General features: G+C 47.0%; 1 pseudogene; it reads right to left on the reverse strand.

Moving 5' to 3' along the window:
• Window positions 1-2,264: 2,264 nt before the first annotated feature.
• Window positions 2,265-12,100, reverse strand: LOC101044602 (RNA-binding protein 7-like; annotated as a pseudogene).
• Window positions 12,101-20,088: the final 7,988 nt, after the last annotated feature.

Consider the following 20,088-nt stretch of genomic DNA (forward strand, 5'->3'; position numbering starts at 1 on the left):
TGTGTGTACCTATGCAACAATCTTGCATGTTATTCACATGTACCCCAAAACCTAAAATGCAATAAGAAAAAAAACCTGTCTTTGAACACACCTCCTGAGCATGTTGAAACTGTTAGAATTTTTGCAGTTTGACTGAAAGAGGCAGCACTTACAGTCTTCATGAATCTTCTTTTCAAAAAAGTGTACCGATAGTCATTTCAGACAGCCAGCTGAGATGCTTTCTATTATATACAACAAAATCTGATTCATGAACAAGAAAATTTTTGCAATGCAAAAAGATAAATGGTAATTAAAATATCTGCTTTACCCTGGATGCAATGTCACACATCTACAACCATCTGATATTTGAGAAACCTGACAAAAACAAGCAATGGGGAAAGGATTCCCTGTTTAATAAATGGGGTTGGGAAAACTGGCTAGCCATGTGCAGAAAGCAGAAACTGGACCCCTTCCTGACACCTTACACCAAAATTAATTCCAGATGGATTAAAGACTTAAACATAAGACCTAACACCATAAAAACCCTAGGAGAAAATCTAGGCAAAACCATTCAGGACATAGGCACGGGTAAGGACTTCATGAATAAAACACCAAAAGCATTGGCAACAAAAACCAAAATAGACAAATGGGACCTAATTAAACTCTACAGCTTTTGTACAGCAAAAGAAACAATCATTAGAGTGAACCAGCAACCAATAGAATGGGAAAAAAATTGTGCCATCTACCCATCTGACAAAGGTCTAATATCCACAATCTACAAAGAACTAAAACAGATTTACAAGAAAAAAAAAAAAAAAAAAAATCCATCCAAAATTGGGTGAAGGATATGAACAGACACTTTTCAAAAGAAGACATATATGAGGCCAACAAACGTGAAAAAATGCTCATCATCACTGATTATTAGAGAAATGCAAATCAAAACCACCCTGAGATACCACCTCACACCAGTTAGAATGGTGATCATTAGGGACTCCATGTTTGGATCCCCTTCCACGAACGCTCTCATGGAAGCTCTATCCTAGATTTCCCCTCTGGAGTCTCCTTCCATACTCTCTCGTGGAAGCATGCCTTCCCCTCCTAAACTCCATCTCTCTCTCTCTCTATTCCCTTCCACTCAGTGTGGAAGCTGCTTTCCTCTCCTGGAATCCATCTTTTCTTTCTCTCTCCTTCTCCTGTTTCTCTCTCTCTCTAAATAAATCACTTTCTACAAAAAAAAAAAAAAAGAAGAAGAATGGCGATCATTAAAAAATCTGGAGACAACAGAGGCTGGAGAGGATGTGGAGGAATAGCAACACTTTTACACTGTTGGTGGGAGTGTAACTTAGTTCACCCATTGTGGAAGACAGTGTGGTGATTCTTCAAGGACCTAGAAATAGAAATCCCATTTGATCCAGCAACCCCATTACTGAGTATATATCTAAAGGATTATAAATCGTTCTATTATAAAGACACATGCACACATATGTTCATAGCGGCACTGTATACAATAGCAAAGACCTGGAACCAACCGAAATGCCCATCAACGATAGACTGGACGAGGAAAATGTGGCACATATACACCATGGAATACTATGCAGTCATAAAAAATAATGAGTTTGTGTCCTTCGTAGGGACATGGATGAACCTGGAAACCATCATTCTCAGCAAACTGACACAAGAACAGAAAATCAAGCACCGCATGTTCTCCCTCATAGGTGGGTGATGAACAATGAGAACACATGGACTCAGGGAAGGGAGCATCACACACTCGGTCTGTTGGGGGGAAGTCAAGGGAGGGACAGTGTGGGGGTGGGGAGGTCGGGGAGGGATAACATGGGGAGAAATGGCAGATATAGGTGATGAGGGGATGGAGGCAGCAAACCACATTGCCATGTGTGTACCCATGCAATCCCTGCGTGATCTGCACATTTACCCCAGAACCTAAAGTACAATTTAAAAATATCTATCTGCTTTATCATACAACCAATCTATAGAATTCAATCCCTCCTAAAGTGTCTAAAAGGATTAGGAGTTGTGGCACGTTGTTTTGCATAAAACCCTTCCTCTGCATAAAACCCAGGGGTGAAAGGCTGTTAATCATGTAATAAAACCACAATTCTTTTCATTTTTGTGTTAAATTGTAGCTATACATTTACAAAAGTTTATAAAGAAATGTGACAGCTTGCCAAGGCTGCTCTGTACAGGTTCTCAACAAAATGTTTCCACACCAACTTAGACAAAGGGCCCAAAATGATCCTGTAAAAACAATGTCTTTTTAACACTTGTTAGTGTCGAGATGAGAGCCATTTTCCATTGCTACGACTGTCTCTTCTGTTATCACAGTCATGATCCAGCCATTGTGGTTCAAATCATCGTAGAAGAAATCATCTTTTCGTCCTTTGTTAATGATGGTCAGATCCATGATCAGTGTGATGCTGTTCCCGGCTATAATGTCGAACTGCTAGGTAGGGATGAGAATTCCATCTGACTCTGCGCTGTGATGAGGGTGCAGCATCTTGGCACCACTGCGAGCTCGAAGACTGGTTCAAAGTACGATTGTGGGAATGCTGGGAAGATGGCCGCCTAAGAACAGCTCAGGACTTCAGCTCCCAGTGAAAGTGCAGAGGGTGAGTGGACGCCGCATTTCCAGACGAACTCTTATTGCCCACAGACCAGGAGATACCCAGGCAGAGGGGTCGCCAGCGTCGCAGTCCCAGCCGGTGCGGCTGTTTTGGCCCCCGCGGGGCTGGTTCTGCCCGCGCGGCTGCTGTGACCACTCCCTGTTGCTGCGGTTCTCCGTACAAAAGCCACTGGTCTGGGAGCCCTCTTAGCGGGCCAGCAGAGCCCTGAGACGGCAGAGTTGCCCATTCATCTGAAATAGCGAGTCAGGCCAGGAGATTCCTAAGCAAAATATCCGCCAGGAGCCGGCGCCGCAGTTCAAGCCGACTCCGTGAGTCACAGCAGGGGAGATCCCGGCGCCTTTTCAGCAGGCGAACCGAATGCGGGGTCATTCAACTTAAAAGAAAAGACTCTGAGTCAGGGAGCCAGGTGATCAGGCTCGGTCGGTCCCACCCCTCCACCCCCAACAACAACGAAAACAGAAACAGTAACTGGAAACCCTCTGGGTTGAGCCCTTCAAACCAAGCACAGCTGAACCGGGAAGGTCCGGCTCCGTGGGGGAGGGGCTTCCTCCATTACTGAGACTCTCCACCGCTACCGAGGCAGGCTGCCGTTGCCGAGGCAACCCGCCGTTGCCGAGGCAACCTCCCACAACAGAGAGAGTCCTCCATAACAGAGGCAGGGCCACCATTGCCCAGACAGTTCTAACTACGCCCATATAAAAAGGACTACAGGGAAGAGCTCAGGGCAGCTGGGCGGAGCCCATAGCAGCTCAGCAAAGCCCCTGCGGGCAGGCAGAGGCTAGGCCTGCTGCTAGCTGGGCGGGTCCGACCTGAAAGAAAAATCAAAAAAGGCAGTAGTGCAACGGAAACTCATAAAGCTCCAACTCCCTGGGGCAGAGACAGACAACAGGTGGATAAACCCACAAAAATGGGAAGAAACCAGCGCAAAAAGGATGAAAACTCCCGAAACCAGAACACCTCTCCTCCTAAAAGGGATCACAACTCCTCACCAGCAAGGGAACCAGACCGGATGGAGAAGGAGGGTGATGAAATGACAGAATCAGACTTCAGAAGGTGAGTAGTAAGAAACTACAATGAGCTAAAAGAACATGTTCTAACCCAACGCAAAGAAAATAGGAACCTTGAAAAAAGATTGGACAAACTGCTGACGAGAATGGACAGCATAGAGAGGAGTATAAGTGAATTGATCGAGCTGAAAAACGCAACACGAGAACTTCGTGAAGCATGCACAAGCTTCAACAGCCGAATTGACCAAGCAGAAGAAAGGATATCAGAGGTCGAAGATCAACTCAATGAAATAAAAAGAGAAGGCAAGAACAGAGAAAAAAGCGCAAAAAGGAATGAACAAAATCTTCAAGAAATGTGGGACTATGTGAAAAGACCTAATCTACGTCTGATAGGTGTACCTGAATGTGATGAAGAGAATGAATCCAAGCTGGAAAATACTCTTCAGGACATTATCCAGGAAAACTTCCCTAACCTAGCAAGGCAGACCAATATTCAAATCCAGGAAATACAGAGAACACCACAAAGATATTCCTCAAGAAGAGCAACCCCAAGGCACATAATCGTCAGATTCACCAGGGTTGAAATGAAAGAGAAAATGCTAAGGGCAGCCAGAGAGAAAGGTCGGGTTACCCACAAAGGGAAGCCCATTAGACTCACAGCAGATCTCTCAGCAGAAACCCTACAAGCCAGAAGAGATTGGGGGCCAATATTCAACATCCTTAAAGAAAAGAACTTTCAACCCAGAATCTCCTATCCAGCCAAACTAAGCTTCATAAGTAAAGGAAAAATAAAATCCTTTGTGAACAAGCAAGCACTCAGAGATTTCATCACCACCAAACCTGCTCTACAAGAACTCCTGAAAGAGGCTCTACACATATAAAGGAACAACCAGTACCAGCCACTCCAAAAACACACCAAATGGTAAAAGAGCATCAACACAATCAAGAATCTGCATCAACTAACCAACAAAACAGCCAGGTAGCATCAAAATGACAGCATCAAATTCACACATAACAATACTATCCCTAAATGTCAATGGACTAAATGCCCCAATCAAAAGACACAGACTGGCAAATTGGATAAAAAGCCAAAACCCATCAGTGTGCTGTATCCAGGAAACCCATCTTACATGCAAGGATACACAAAGGCTCAAAATAAAGGGATGGAGGAAGACCTACCAAGCAAATGGAGAGCAAAAAAAGGCAGGAGTTGCAATTCTCATCTCTGATAAAATAGACTTTAAAGCAACAAAGATCAAAAGAGACAAAGAAGGACATTACATAATGGTAAAAGGATCACTGCAACAAGAAGAGCTAATGATCCTAAACATATACGCACCCAATACAGGAGCACCCAGATACATAAGGCAAGTTCTTAATGACTTACAAAGAGACTTAGACTCCCACACAATAATATTGGGAGACTTTAACACCCCATTGTCAATATTAGACAGATCAACCAGACAGAAAATCAACAAGGATATCCAGGACCTGAATACAGACCTGGAACAAGCAAACCTAATAGGCATTTACAGAACTCTCCACCCCAAATCCACAGAATATACATTCTTCTCAGCACCACATCACACCTACTCTAAAATTGACCACATAATTGGCAATAAATCACTCCTCAGCAAATGCAAAAGAACAGAAATCATAACAAACAGTCTCTCAGACCACAGTGCAATCGAGTTAGAACTCAGAATGCAGAAACTAACTCAGAACCGCACAGCTTCATGGAAACTGAACAACTTGCTCTTCAATGTTGACTGGATAAACAATGAAATGAAGGCAGAAATAAAGATGTTCTTCGAAACCAATGAGAACGAAGACACAACATACCAGAATCTCTGGGACACATTTAAAGCAGTCTCTAGAGGAAAACATATAGCAATGAGTGCCCACATGAGAAGAAAGGAGAGATCTAAAATTGACACCCTATCATCAAAATTGAAAGAGCTAGAGGAGCAAGATCAAAAAAACTCAAAACCTAGCAGAAGACAGGAAATAACTAAGATCAGAGCAGAACTGAAGGAAATAGAGACACAAAAAACTCTTCAAAAAATCAATAAAGCCAGGAGCTGGTTTTTTGAAAAGATCAACAAAATAGACAGACCACTAGCCAGATTAATAAAAAAGAAAAGAGAGAATAACCAAATTGATGCAATAAAAAACGATAAAGGTGATATCACCACAGATTCCACAGAAATCCAAACCATCATCAGAGATTATTACAAACAACTATATGCACATAAACTAGTAAACCTGGAAGAAATGGATAAATTCCTGGACACCTGCATCCTCCCAAGCCTAAACCTGGAAGAAGCCGAAACCCTGAATAGACCAATAACATGGTCTGAAGTCGAGGCAGCAATAAAGAGCCTACCACCCAAAAAAAGCCCAGGTCCAGATGGGTTCACAGCTGAATTCTACCAGACATACAAGGAGGAGCTGATACCATTCCTTCTGAAACTATTCCAGACAATCCAAAAAGAGGGAATCCTTCCCAAATCATTTTACGAGACAAACATCATCCTGATACCAAAACCCGGCAGAGACTCAACAAGAAAAGAAAATTTCAGGCCAATATCCATGATGAACATAGATGCAAAAATCTTTAATAAAATACTGGCAAACCGATTGCAACAGCATATCAAAAAGCTCATCCACCATGATCAAGTAGGATTCATCCCGGGGATGCAAGGCTGGTTCAACATACGCAAGTCCATAAACGTAATTCACCACATAAACAGAACCAAAGACAAAAACCACATGATTATCTCGATTGATGCAGAGAAGGCTTTTGACAAAATTCAACAACCCTTTATGCTAAAAACCCTCAATAAACTAGGTATTGATGGAACGTATCTCAAAACAATAAAAGCTATTTACGACAAACCAACAGCCAATATCATACTGAATGGGCAAAAACTGGAAGCATTCCCTTTGAAATCTGGCACTAGACAAGGATGCCCTCTCTCACCACTCCTATTCAATATAGTACTGGAAGTTCTAGCCAGAGCAATCAGGCAAGAAAAAGAAATAAAGGGTATCCAAATTGGAAAGGAGGAAATCAAATTGTCTCTATTTGCAGATGACATGATTGTATATCTGGAGGACCCCATCATCTCAGCCCAAAATCTCCTGAAACTGATAAACCACTTCAGCAAAGTCTCAGGATACAAAATCAACGTGCAAAAATCACAAGCATTCCTATACACCAGTAATAGACTTCAAGAGAGCCAAATCAAGAACGAACTGCCATTCACAATTGCTACAAAGAGAATAAAGTACCTAGGAATACAACTAACAAGGAACGTAAAGGACCTCTTCAAGGAGAACTACAAGCCATTGCTCAACGAAATAAGAGAGGATACAAACAGATGGAGAAACATTCCATGTTCATGGTTAGGAAGAATCAACATCGTGAAAATGGCCATACTGCCCAAAGTAATTGACAGATTCAACGCTATTCCCATCAAGCTACCAATGACCTTCTTCACAGAACTGGAAAAAAACACCTGAAACTTCATATGGAACCAAAAGAGAGCCCGCATAGCCAAGTCAATTCTAAGCAAAAAGAACAAAGCAGGAGGCATCACACTACCGGACTTCAAACTATACTACAAGGCTACAGTAATCAAAACAGCATGGTACTGGTACCAAAACAGAGATATAGACCAATGGAACAGAACAGAGGCCTCAGAGGAAATACAACATACCCACAACCATCTGATCTTCGACAAACCTGACAAAAACAAGCAATGGGGAAAGGACTCCCTGTTTAATAAATGGTGTTGGGAAAACTGGCTAGCCATGTGCAGAAAGCAGAAACAGGACCCCTTCCTGACACCTTACACCAAAATTAACTCCAGATGGATTAAAGACTTAAACATCAGACCTAATACCATAAAAACCTTAGAAGAAAATCTAGGCAAAACCATTCAGGACATAGGTGTAGGCAAGGACTTCATGACCAAAACGCCAAAAGCAATGGCAACAAAAGCCAAAATAGACAAATGGGACCTAATCAAACTCCACAGCTTCTGCACGGCAAAAGAAACAGTCAGTAGAGTGAATCGGCAACCAACGGAATGGGAAAAAATTTTTGCAGTCTACCCATCTGACAAGGGGCTGATATCCAGAATTTACAAAGAACTAAAGCAGATCTACAAGAAAAAAACAAACAAGCCCATTCAAAAATGGGCGAAGGATATGAACAGATACTTTACAAAAGAAGACACACAGGAGGCCAACAAACATATGAAAAAATGCTCATCATCCCTGGTCATCAGAGAAATGCAAATCAAAACCACATTGAGATACCATCTCACACCAGTTAGAATGGCGATCATTAAAAAATCGGGAAACAACAGATGCTGGAGAGGATGTGGAGAAATAGGAACACTTTTACACTGTTGGTGGGAATGTAAATTAATTCAACCATTGTGGAAGACAGTGTGGCGATTCCTCAAGGACCTAAAAATAGAAATCCCATTTGACCCAGCAATCCCATTACTGGGTATATATCCAAAGGATTATAAATCATTCTACTACAAGGACACGTGCACACGAATGGTCATTGCAGCACTGTTTACAATAGCAAAGACCTGGAACCAACCCAAATGCCCAACGATGATAGACTGGATAGGGAAAATGTGGTACATATACACCATGGAATATTACGCAGCCATCAAAAACGATGAGTTCACGTCCTTTGTAGGGACATGGATGAACCTGGAAACCATCATTCTCAGCAAACTGACAGAAGAGCAGAAAATCAAACACCGTATATTCTCACTCATAGGCGGGTGTTGAACAATGAGAACACATGGACACAGGGAGGGGAGCACTACACACTGGGGTCCGTTGGGGGGAAATGGGGGAGGGGCAGGGGGGTGGGGAGGTGGGAAGAGATAGCATGGGGAGAAATGACAGATACAGGTGAGGGGACGGAAGGCAGCAAAGCACACTGCCATGTGTGTACCTATGCAACAATCTTGCATGTTCATCACATGTACCCCAAAACCTAAAATGCAATAAAAAAAAAAAAAAAAAAGTATGATTGTGTGATTGAACGGATACTGGTGAAATCTTAGTTGATCCAGAGGTGGAGAAGCAAAGGTGGCATTTTTCTGAAATCACTGTTCATCACTACTTGTCTCTGAAAATTTTCTGGAGAAGAGGAAAGATTTCTGAAGTATCTGTGCTGATAGAGCCCTGTTACCCACTGTCCTTCCATACCCACCACTGGGAGATGTGGGGACAGGGCTGGAATTAGCAACACGAGCCTGGGGGCATGGTAAACTGATATCGTGCGAGGCATGACTACTTCCTGTCTAAACTGAACTTGGATAGGCCTTCCATAGAGTTTGATACCACTAAGAGGAGCAGATACTTCATGTGTGAAATGTATAGATGCAAATCACTTTGGTTTACCATCCTTATCTTTTGGAATTTTCACCTTTACTACTGGCCCAGCCTGGTGGAATAGCTTGAAAAGGAGGTCTTCGGTCACATTTGTTTCAAGATTGTCCACAAGGAGAGTGGGATTCATCTCAGCAATAAGACCCTGGAGGTAGCAGTGTGGAAAGTACAGGATGGAACAGAGAGTAGTGAGGAGGAGGGGGCCAGAGCCTGCCACAAGTCCAGACAGGGTGACTGAGAGGTGGCATCCATCTATGTATCCACTGGGACCCCCATCCTACTCCTCCTCTTTGCCAGATCACAAGTCCAGCAGCATGACAGCACCAGCCAGGGTTGCTCGGCCTGAGTTGGGAAGAGGTGGGCTATCCTGCATCCAGGACACCACTGCACATTTTCCTTAACATTGGGTACCAAGTAGCACTATAAAAGAGAAAAATGAAGCCAGGTGGTTTTACAGGGAGTGGTCTTCTTGAGATCATGAAAGGAAAACACAGGCCACCATTTGTTGAACACCCTCTTGGTGTCAAAATCAATGTTAGGGAAGTTCATGCAATAATCACAATTTCATTCCTAATGACAAATGTGAAAATTGCATTACTTATCAGAAACTTGGCAAGATATTAAACACAGATTCATAGACAGGTGTTTCTGGCTCCAAAGCTTCTATTCTGTCTGACATTCTCCCTCAAATTACCAGTATGGAGGGAAGAAACCAGGCCGTGATACCTTAGAAGGCATACCCTAGCTACCCAAGCTGGCCCAGAGTCAGCCCAAGGAGAAGCAGTCACTCACCCACAGTCTAAAAAGGAAGATATGGGTGGATAAGAGTGTTGCAGGATAAGGAGCATAGTTCTTAGAACACACACTGAGCACTTAATTGTCAAAAACATCAACGATTCCCCTGCTTGCCACCCTCATAGACAGAACAGCGAGGCCTCTCCAAGTCTGTTCCTTCATTCATAAAGTGAACCTGATAGTGAACCTCCGTGGAGGGTCCGTGCATTTAAGGAGATGATGGATGCACATAATTGTCTTCCTCAGAAAAAACTCCAGATTCTCAAATTTCCCCACACCAAGGAGCTCAGCCCGTGACTGGGAGTCAGGCCAAGGACTGAAGGGGTGCCATAAGCACTAGGACACCACAGGGAGCCAGATGAGAATGGCCCAAGCTGGGCTCAGGGCACGTGTTCGGAGAAACGACCCTCAAGAGGCTTCGGAAGACATTTGATGTGGATGTTGAGGAACGGAGTGCAAGTGGAGAGGTGCAGCAGAGAATTGCCTTGCTCATCCTGTTTCTGTGGCTTTACCCGTAGTTCCTGGGTGGGGGTGAGCTGGAGCACAGGCACATTTAGTGGGAAGTGAGGAAGGGAACGCTAGTTGCTCAAGTTGTTATTTGTATGTGGAGGGCGGGGTCTAGAAACACAGCAGGGGGAGCAAAAACAGGACTTGACTTTTCAAATATTGCTAAAGCCCTGCCGATCCCATCTTCCAGCACCTGGGAGCGGCCATGAACGGTCCTGTTAGGACTTTGAGGGACTGAGGATCCAAGGCTCTCTTCCTTTTCTTATAGAGGCTTCAGTGCTATAGGACCAGCGGCCTGTTCCTCTGACGTCATTCAACCTCAGTGGCCTTCCTGAAGGCCCTGTCTGCAAATCCATGCACATTGAGGGTGAGGGCTTCCACATATAAATTTGGAGGGGACACAACTCAGTCCATAAGGCACTCTAAGCAGTACATGTTCCAAAATCATATCTCTATATTGTATTACTTTCCCATCGATCCCTTATGTTGCTAAATGCAATTCATGTGACATCTGGCCCGTGGGATCTCCTCTTTTGAGAACCATCCATTCACATCCTTTTCGTTTTTTGTTTTTTGTTGTTTTTTTTTTTAACAATTGGAATAGTCACATTTTAGTTATTGACTGGAGAGTACTCTTTCCATGTTCGAGATACCAAATATTGATCATAATTGGAAGTACTTTTGCTCCACATTGCTTCATTTTATCTTTGCTCATAGAATTTTCTGTACAGAAGTAATTTTGTGTGTGTCATTCCATAAGTCTCTATAATTGAACAAATTATCCAACGACCATGTTCTGCTTTCATAAGCTACAAACAGACAGCAAAGATGTATGATTTACAACTAAAAATGCAACAGAAATATTTGACATTTGTTGGAATGGGGAGAAACCTGGCGTACAAATTAGCGTGCAGCCAATGGGTCTTCTACAATAAGTTTCAAACTCCTGTGTGATTGGATCCCTCGCCCAACCCCCGGTAAAGCATCAGGCCCAACGGCAGCCTCATCGTGGAGAAGGCGTGCCACCTTGATGTCTTGTGACTAGTGCCTAGTAAACCCTTTCTTTCCCCAGGGCCTGCACAAAGCCCTCTTCATGTCCTTGATCCACGTGCTGTAGAAGAAGGGGCACTGAGAGTATGCAGAGTTGGGAAGGACGTAGCCGGGGACTGAAGCGAGGTGGAGAAGACAGGTCACAGTGAGGCAGGCAGCACAGCTGGAAAAGGCCTTTCCTCAGCCCTGGGTGGAATGAATCCCCACCAGCAGCCACAACATGCCCATAGGAGACCACAACCAGGACTCAGGGTGCAAGAGCCACTAGGAAACTGAAGAACGGGGCACGCTCATTGGTACGTGAGCTGGAGCAAGAGAGTCTGAGCAGGGCAGAGGTCGCAGAAGAAGTGGGTGATGAGGCGGGGCCTGCAGAACTTGGGAAGAGCTTTGAGGATGGTGTAGGTGAATGCGTTGGCCAAGGCCAGCAGGCAGGAGGTGGAAGTGAGACCCGAGTGGGTCGGTTGGCCCACGAGGACTAAATAGCACAATGGCTGGCAGACAGCTGCATCGTGGTCCAGGCTACGGCTGTGAGGAGGAAGCACTCCCAGGGTGCCAGGAAATGGAGAAAGAATATCCGCATGAGACAAGCACAATAAGGGACAGGCCCCATGACTGACCGATTCCCTGCATCTCCCGGCTTCCTGACTCAGTGCCTGCTGAGTTCTGTTCCTCCAAGGGTACAATGACATCCATCAGCTGCCCACCCCCTGCTGACACACTCTCTGTTTGAGGGTTCGCCTCTCAATGACTATAGAGAAAGCAGCCTGGGCCCCGTAGAAGAGCAGCTGCTAGTCTTCTGGATGGTACCACCCTGGGTCTCTGAGGAAAGGACAGAGCAGGGTCACTTTGCTTCACAAGGCAAAGTCAGTCGCCTATTCTCTCCGCCAGTTCTCAAGCCTATAACGTCAGTATTTTGGGAGGCCAAGGTGGAAAGATTGCTTGATTCCAGGAGTTCGAGTCCAGCCTGGGCAACACAGTGAGACCCTGTCTCTACTGTTAAAAAACAGAAGGAAGGAAGGGAGGGAGGAAGGGAGGAAGGGAGGAAGGGAGGAAGGGAGGGAGGGAGGAAGAGAGGGAGGGAGGGAGGAAATGTCACCCGTCAAACACAGCTTTAGGAGAGGATGTAAATGTTCAATGTTGATTTTCTTCTGTGTCTTCATTTGCATTTTCATGGGAGCTTACAGGAGGCACACAGGTCTCTTAGACAACATTTTAAAAATAACGATTTGGGGTTTAATTCACATGCCACACAATTCACATGTCTAAAGTGTACGGTTCGGTGGTTTTTAGTGTATTCGTAGGTACGTGCAGCTATCACCATGACCAGTTTCAAGACATTCTCATCATCCCAGAAGGAAACCCTGTCTCCATTAGCAGTCACTCCCTATTTCCTCCCAATTCCGCCAGCCCCGGGCAACCACCAACCCGCTTTCCTTTGACAACGTTTTGAACACTTATTGGCAGGAATTATAGTCAAATGGAAAATCCAATTTGGGGCGTGGTGTAAGCTAGAATTGGTTTCATGGTTTTTCCTTTCCTCCATAACTCTGCTGCACACGAAGGGCATTTTTGCCCTTTGTACAGATGAGGAAACTAAGGCTCATAGAGATTAAGCAAGGGGCAGAGTGGGACTTGTCCCCGAGACCTCAAAATCTGTGCTCCTGCTTATACATTATAAGGCCAACATGATCTATCCATCCAAATTGCAAATAAACAAGTAAATTAAAATGCTTATAAAAAGTCCCCCCATGCTGGGCATAGTGGCTCACGCCTGTAATCCCAATACTTTCAGAGACTAAGGCAGGTGGATTTCTCGACGTCAGGAGTTTGACACCAGCCTGGCCAACATGGTGAAACCCCGAGTCTACTAAAAATACAAAAATTACCCAGGTATGGTGGTGGGCACCTATAGTCCCAGCAACTGAGGAGGCTGAGGTAGGAGAATGGCTTGAACCTGGGAGGCGGAGGCTGTAGTGAGCTGAGATAGTGCCACAGCACTCCAGCATGGCAACACAGAGAGACTCCATCTCAAAAAAAAAAAGAAAAAGAAGACGAAGTTCCTCCATTCTGGGCACAGTGGCTCACGCCTGTAATCCCAACACTTACGGAGGCAGAGGCAGGAAGACTGCTTGAGCCCAGGAGTTTGAAACCAGTTTGGGCAACACGACAAGACCCCCATCTCTGCAAAAATGAAAAAAACAAGACAAGAAGTCCCCTCAAGTTAGTCACCATGCTCCCTACAATAGGCTTTGGGTGTTCTCTCTATCCCATTAATGCAGTCACTTCTACCAAGCACCACGTATGGTGACAGGGAATGGTCTACAAAAATATTGACAGAGGAATCCTGATGGAGCTTCAAGAAAAGCTCAGGCCACCAAGGAATGTGCACGAAGTGGAGCTGTGCTGAGCATGTTCTAGGGCAGGGGTCCTGACACTGGTCCGTGACCCTGTTAAGAACTGGGCCACAGAGCAGGAGATGAGTGGTGGACAAGTGAGCGAAGCTTCATCTGTATGTGCAGCTGCTCCCCACTGCTCGTGTGACCTCCTGAGCTCTGCCTCCTGTCCAGTCAGGGGTGGCCGTAGGTTCTCACAGGGGTTCGGACCCTATTGTGAACTACGTGTGTGAGGAATCTAGGTTGTGTGGTCCTTTATGAGCATCTAATGAATGTCTGATGATCTGAAGTGGACCAGTTTCATCCCCAAACCATCACCCCAGCCCCCGACCCCACCCCCATCTGTGGAAAACTTGTCACTGGTGCCAAAAAGGTTGGAGACCCCTGTTCCTGGGGACGTTGCCTGACTGAGCTGCAGGAGGTCCCTGCTCTCCCTCTGGTGGAAGGAGAGAGAAAAAGCAGGATAAATGAGGTCATTTGAACTGCCAAGCAGGGAGTTAAAACAGAGCAGTGCGACTTAGGATGAGTACTTAAAGGTGAAGACGGTGATAAACTAAGAGCCATTTAAGATTTAAACTGAAAGCTGAATGAGAAAAAGAAATCGGCCACACAAAGATGAGGAGACCACAGGGTCAAGTGCCGTGTGTGCAGGAGAGGGACATGACGTGGTGTCCCAGTGGCATGTGGGCTCTGCGAGCCAGGCTGCAGATGGAGTTCAGGTTTCCAGGACAACCCAAGGACAGAAGAGGATTTCAGCAAAGGTTTGCCAGATGACAACGGCCGCCATGCGCAGAATGGATCCCAGGGAGCCCACTGTCTCCAGTGTGAAGTCAGCAAGGAGGTCACCATGATAGTTTTGGCAAAAGGTGAAGGATCACGAAAGGAAGAGGAATCAATCTTGGCTTCAGCAACTCGGGACGAGTGAAAGGGCAGAGCTGGTAGCTGGTAGGGGCTCAAAATCTAGCTGTGGCTTGGACCAGCTGCTGGGCTTGCTTTCACGAAGGAACAAATCAGGACTGGAAGACAGATATCTCTCATCAGCACCGAGGCCTTAAAGATGGACTAGGTCTCAAAGGGGGAGTGGCTGAGCAAAGAGAGGAAGAGAATTCGGGACTCAGCTCGGAGACACAGGAACCAGCAAGGAGCCTGCAAAGCAGCTGCCGGGGATTGGGAAGAGAACCAAGGGGTCCAAGGAGGAGAAATGATGGTGCTGGCCGGGCACGGTGGCTCCCGCCTGTAATCCTAGCACTTTGGGAGTCCGAGGCAGGTGGATCACAAGGTCAGGAGATTGAGACCAGCCTGGCTCAGATGGTGAGACCCTGTCTCTACTAAAAATTGGCCAGGTGCGGTGACACAGCCAGTAGTCCCTGCTACTACAGAGGCTGAGGCAGGAGAATTGCTTGAACCCCAGAGGCAGAGGTTGCGGTGAGCTGAGGTCACGCCACTGCACTTCAGTCTGGGTAAAGAGGGAGACTCTGTCTCAAAAGAAAAGACAAGAAAAAAGACAGAAAGTAAGAAAGAAAGAAGAAAAAGAACGAGAAAGAAAATGACAGTGCTGGGAACTGCAGAACCCCTCGGCAGGCACGCTCTACTCAAACCCCTGCACTAAGACACCCGGCCACCACCTCACGGGCCCCCTGGGACACCCCAGACCCTCTTGAGTGAGCTCCCGTCTCGAAACGCTCAGGGCTGTCCAAACCGATTGCTGGCTGTCTGTTCTGGCCAACACCTGACCTCCCTTTCTTAGAACATTTACTAGACAGGGCTTCAGCACCCACCAACCTCGGGTCTTCCGCGAGGGCCCCGCAGCCACCCCCTGGAAATGGAATCCTCGGGAGGGACGGGGCCCGGTGTCCAAGTCTCCGAGGGAGGGAAGAATCCCAACCTGGATAACAACCGGCAGCTCCCACACACGGCCGGCCTTGTGGCAAGGACACTGGCCGCCCTGTCGTCTTTCACTGGAGCCCCCCTCAGCCCCTCCCGACTCCCTCATTCCAGCTTCACAAAGCCAGGCCGCCTCTGCTGGGGCAGGAACAGAGCCCAGCTCTCTCCCCCACAAGCAGGCGTTTCTGAAGAAAATCTCTTTTCTCAGCTTGAACATAAGGCCCGCTTTTATGTATCTTCAATGCCGGTGTCCTTGTAAAAAGAGGAGGACAGGCACAGAGAGAGGCCCGCGGGGACAAGGCCACAGGATGACTGAGACGCACACTGGAGAGGTGCAGCCGGCAGCCCCCGGCGCTGGGGACAGGCCTGGACGGCAGCTCCCTCACGGCCCCGGGGGGGTCAGCGAGCCCACCCTGCGGACACCACTGCCAGCTCAGCCTCCAGGCCTCCAGAACCAGAGGCCACACGTTTCTGTGGCTTCCGCCCCACGGTCTGTGGTGCTTGATTCACGGCAGCCCCGGGAGCCACAGGAAGCCCCGGCCCCACGGAATGGCGGGGCCGTCCCTTGCCCTGTGCCTTGCTGAGTCTCAGTGTCAACAGTGAGCTCTTCCCAGCCACTGGCAGAGAAGAAAACAGAGCTACGTTAACACACGAGCGACTGTGTGGGAAGATGTATTCTCTGTGTATCAAAGGAGTGCATAGAAATTGTAGGCATTTAGAAAACATGTTAACATGTAAGGAACACTTCTCATTACTGGCCACCCAGCTACTCAGATCCATGCAGATGTTAGCAGGGTGTGCACTCATAGCTGCAACTTCTCTACTGTGGTCACACTTGATCCGTAAGTTTGTCACTTGACCTGTTCACACAAACATGCTATGGGGCATGTTGCTCGTGGGATGTTCCAAATGCCAGCTGTGCCGGGCCACATCGTTAGACACGCAACCTCTTACTTCAATCCCAGCCCTTGGCCGCTACAAATAATCAAGCGAGTGCCTCCCCAATGCCAGAGTCATCACAAATAGCTGACTGTCTCTAAGGGTTACGCACCAGGGCTGAGGACGCTGCCTACAGGCTTGCTCTGTTTCAGCAAATGGCCCTCTCGGAAGGGGCAGCACTGCAAGGCCTGTGCCCTGCACCTCGCCAGCAGAGCGCTCACCTAGGACTTCATCAGTTGCTATTTCCGTATCACGGTTTGCTTGCTCTTGGAGTTGGTGTTCTCTTAGTTACTGGTGAGGGCAAAATGCTTTTTCACTGTGCTTACTGGTCGCCTGCACCGCGCATGCGCACATGAACACCAGAGACCGCCACAAGCTCTGGCAGGGATGGGCTTCTGGCTTGTGGATCAAGGAACTGCAGCCAATAGGGTAGGTGGCTAGTTCCCTCCCAAGAGTAATCTGACCAGTTGTTCTGGAAGCTCAACCTAAGTAAGACCAGAAAGGAACACCCTGGAATGCCACGCTTCTGGCTGGACAAATGGTTTTAAATCCTTGGTGTCTGGTGTACAGTCAACCCTATGCCGTGTGACAGGAGGAACGAGACAGCCCCGCCTCCAGGCGGGGCAGTGAGTCTACACCAACGCCTGGTCCCACCCCCCGATTCGGACTCAGTTGGTCCAGGGGGCCCAAGCAGGAGTGTTTTTCACGCTCCTAGGCGCTGCTGCTGCATTTGCCCTCATCTGTGTGCTCTGGAAGATGTCCCTGTACTAGGTTGTATGGCGGCCCTGAAAACATACATGCGTATCTTGTGGGTGTGACCTTCTTCAGGAAAAGGGTCTTCGCAGATGTAACGAATATCAAGACAAGAGCATCCTGGATTACCCAGGTGGGCCCTATGTCCATTGACTGGTGTCCTTTATAAGAGACAGAAGGGAAGACACAGACAAAGAGGAAGAGACTGTGTGATGACAGAGGCAGAGACTGGGGTGATGGCTCCATAAGCCCAGGGACCCCAAGGACTGCAGGCTACCAGCAGAGGCTAAGACACAGGCTTGAAACTGACTCTCTCCGCGCCTGCAGAGGAGACCAGCCTTGCCCAACGGACGTGGTGGCTCACGCCTATAATCCCATGACTTTGTGAGACCAAGATGGGAGGATCACTTGAGGTCATGGGTTCGAGACCAGCCTGGCCAACATGCCAAAACCCTGTCTCTACTAAACATACAAAAATTAGCTGGGCATGGTGGCATGCACCTGTAATCCCAGCTACTCGGGGCGGGGGGGGGGGGGGGCTGAGGCACAAGAATCGCTTGAACCCTCCAGGCAGAAGTTACAGTGAGCCGAGATGGCACAATTGTGCTCCAGCCTGGGTGACAGACCAAGACTCTGTCTTCAAAAAAGAAAGGAAAAAGCCAGCCTTGCTGACAACTTGATTGCAGAGTCTAGCTTCCAACACTTGTGAAGGAGTTTCTGTTGTTTCAAGCCCCAAGTGTGCATTACTTTATTACAGCAGGCACAGTCAACTCATACACCCTCCCTCCAAAAAAGTGTAAATGCTCTTGTAGAAAAATTCCAAGATTAGGATTTAAATGTAGCAACCGTCAGCAGAGAAGCTGTCTGCGCCTTTAGCGTGTTCCCAAGTACAAAATGACGGACACCTGGCTTGAAGAAGGAGCGAAATCGCTCCCCTCGCCCTCGCAGATGCTGAGAAAGCCCTCAGGCCAGGCTAATTTTTAAAAGGCCTGATATTCCAATTCTAGTCAGCCTCACGTTGTGTCAAATAGCAGGAAGCCCTGTGAGGAAGCCTGGGGTGGACTCACAACATCCCGTTCCCAACCAGGGCTGCTTGGGGGACAGCAGGAAGGCAGGCCCGGGTGCTGGGGAGTCAACTTCCAACTTCGTTTCCTTTCCTACAATTACAGGGTTCATGCCCAGGGCTCTGACATCCTAGGAAATTTCCAGAATCTTGTAAAACAAGTAGAATCGTCTGTTCTTCATAACTGGGCAACTATATTCTTGGTGAAGATCAAAGCACGCTTCAGTGTTAGAAAAAGAAGTGTTCCTGTGTGAAGCGCCTTCCAACAGACCACAGGTGGTCATGACTCTAAACTCAAAGCAGCAAAAGGAAACAAAACTGGATAAATGTGACTACAGAAAATAAACTTCAAGGCCGGGAAACACTAGTAGTTTGGTGGGGTGTGATGCCCAGGCCGCCTATGATCCCAGCTACTCACAAGGCCGAGGCCGAATCACAGCTGTGATTGTGCCACTGTACTTCCCACCGGGGTGACAGAGAGATACCTTGTCTCAAAACAAAAAACAAAGAAACACTAGTAACAAAGTCAAAGCTAATCCTGCTCATGGACAAAAAGTTTCTAAAAGCAACAAAAGAAAAACAAGTAAAAGATATGAGCAGCCCAGTGGGGCGCGATGGCTCACGCCTGTAATCCCAACACTTTGCAAGGCCAAGGAGGGCAGATCACCTGAAGTCAGGAGTTTGAGACCAGCCTGGCCAACATGGTGAAACACCCATCTCTACTAAAAATACAAATATTGGCCCAGCACGGTGGCTAACACCTGTAATCTCAGCACTTTGGGAGGCCAAGGCAGGTGGACCACCTGAGGTCAGGAGTTCAAGACCAGGCTGGCCAACATGGTGAACTCCTGTCTCTACTAAAAATACAAAAATTAGATTGGCGTGGTGGCAGATGCCTGTAATCCCAGCTGCTCAGGAGGCTGAGGCAGCAAAATCGCTTGAACCCAGGAGGTAGAGGTTGAAGTGAGCAAAGATCACACCACTGTACTCCAGTCTGGGTGAGAAAATCAACACTCTGTCTCAAAAAAAAAAAAAAAAAAAAAAAAAAAAAAAAAAATATATATATATATATATATATATATATATATATATATATATGAGCAGCCCATTCAGAAGCAGAACTAAAAAAGGTCCTTACTCCTCAGGAACAATGCTCGAGCTCACCCTTAACAGAGAAGTGCATGCCTAGCGAATGACAAAACCCCAAATGGGCTTTCCCACCCCCTCCTTGGCAAGGCTAGGGAAATAGGGGGTACGGAGAGTTGGGAAACCAAGCTCCAAGGAGGGAGGGAGACGGAAGGGAAGACACAGATGAAGAGGAAGAGACCGTGTGATGACAGAGGCAGAGACAGGGATGATGGCTCTATAAGCTCAGGGACCCCAAGGACTGCAGGCTACCAGCAGAGGCTAAGACACAGGCTTGAAACTGACTCTCTCCACACCTGCAGGGGAGACCAGCCTTGCCAGATGTGGCGGCTCATGCACATAATCGCAGGACTTTGTGAGACCGAGGTGATCTGCCTGGCTTGACCTCCCAAGTGTTGAAATTACAGGCGCAAGCCACTGTGTTCGTGTTCAGGTACCACCTAAGCCATCACCCATGCTCAGTGGTGTCACTTCTCAGAATCTACCCCAAAGATACACTCAAC

The sequence above is a fragment of the Saimiri boliviensis genome, chromosome X (assembly GCF_048565385.1).
Source record: "Saimiri boliviensis isolate mSaiBol1 chromosome X, mSaiBol1.pri, whole genome shotgun sequence".
Lineage (NCBI taxonomy): Eukaryota > Metazoa > Chordata > Mammalia > Primates > Cebidae > Saimiri > Saimiri boliviensis.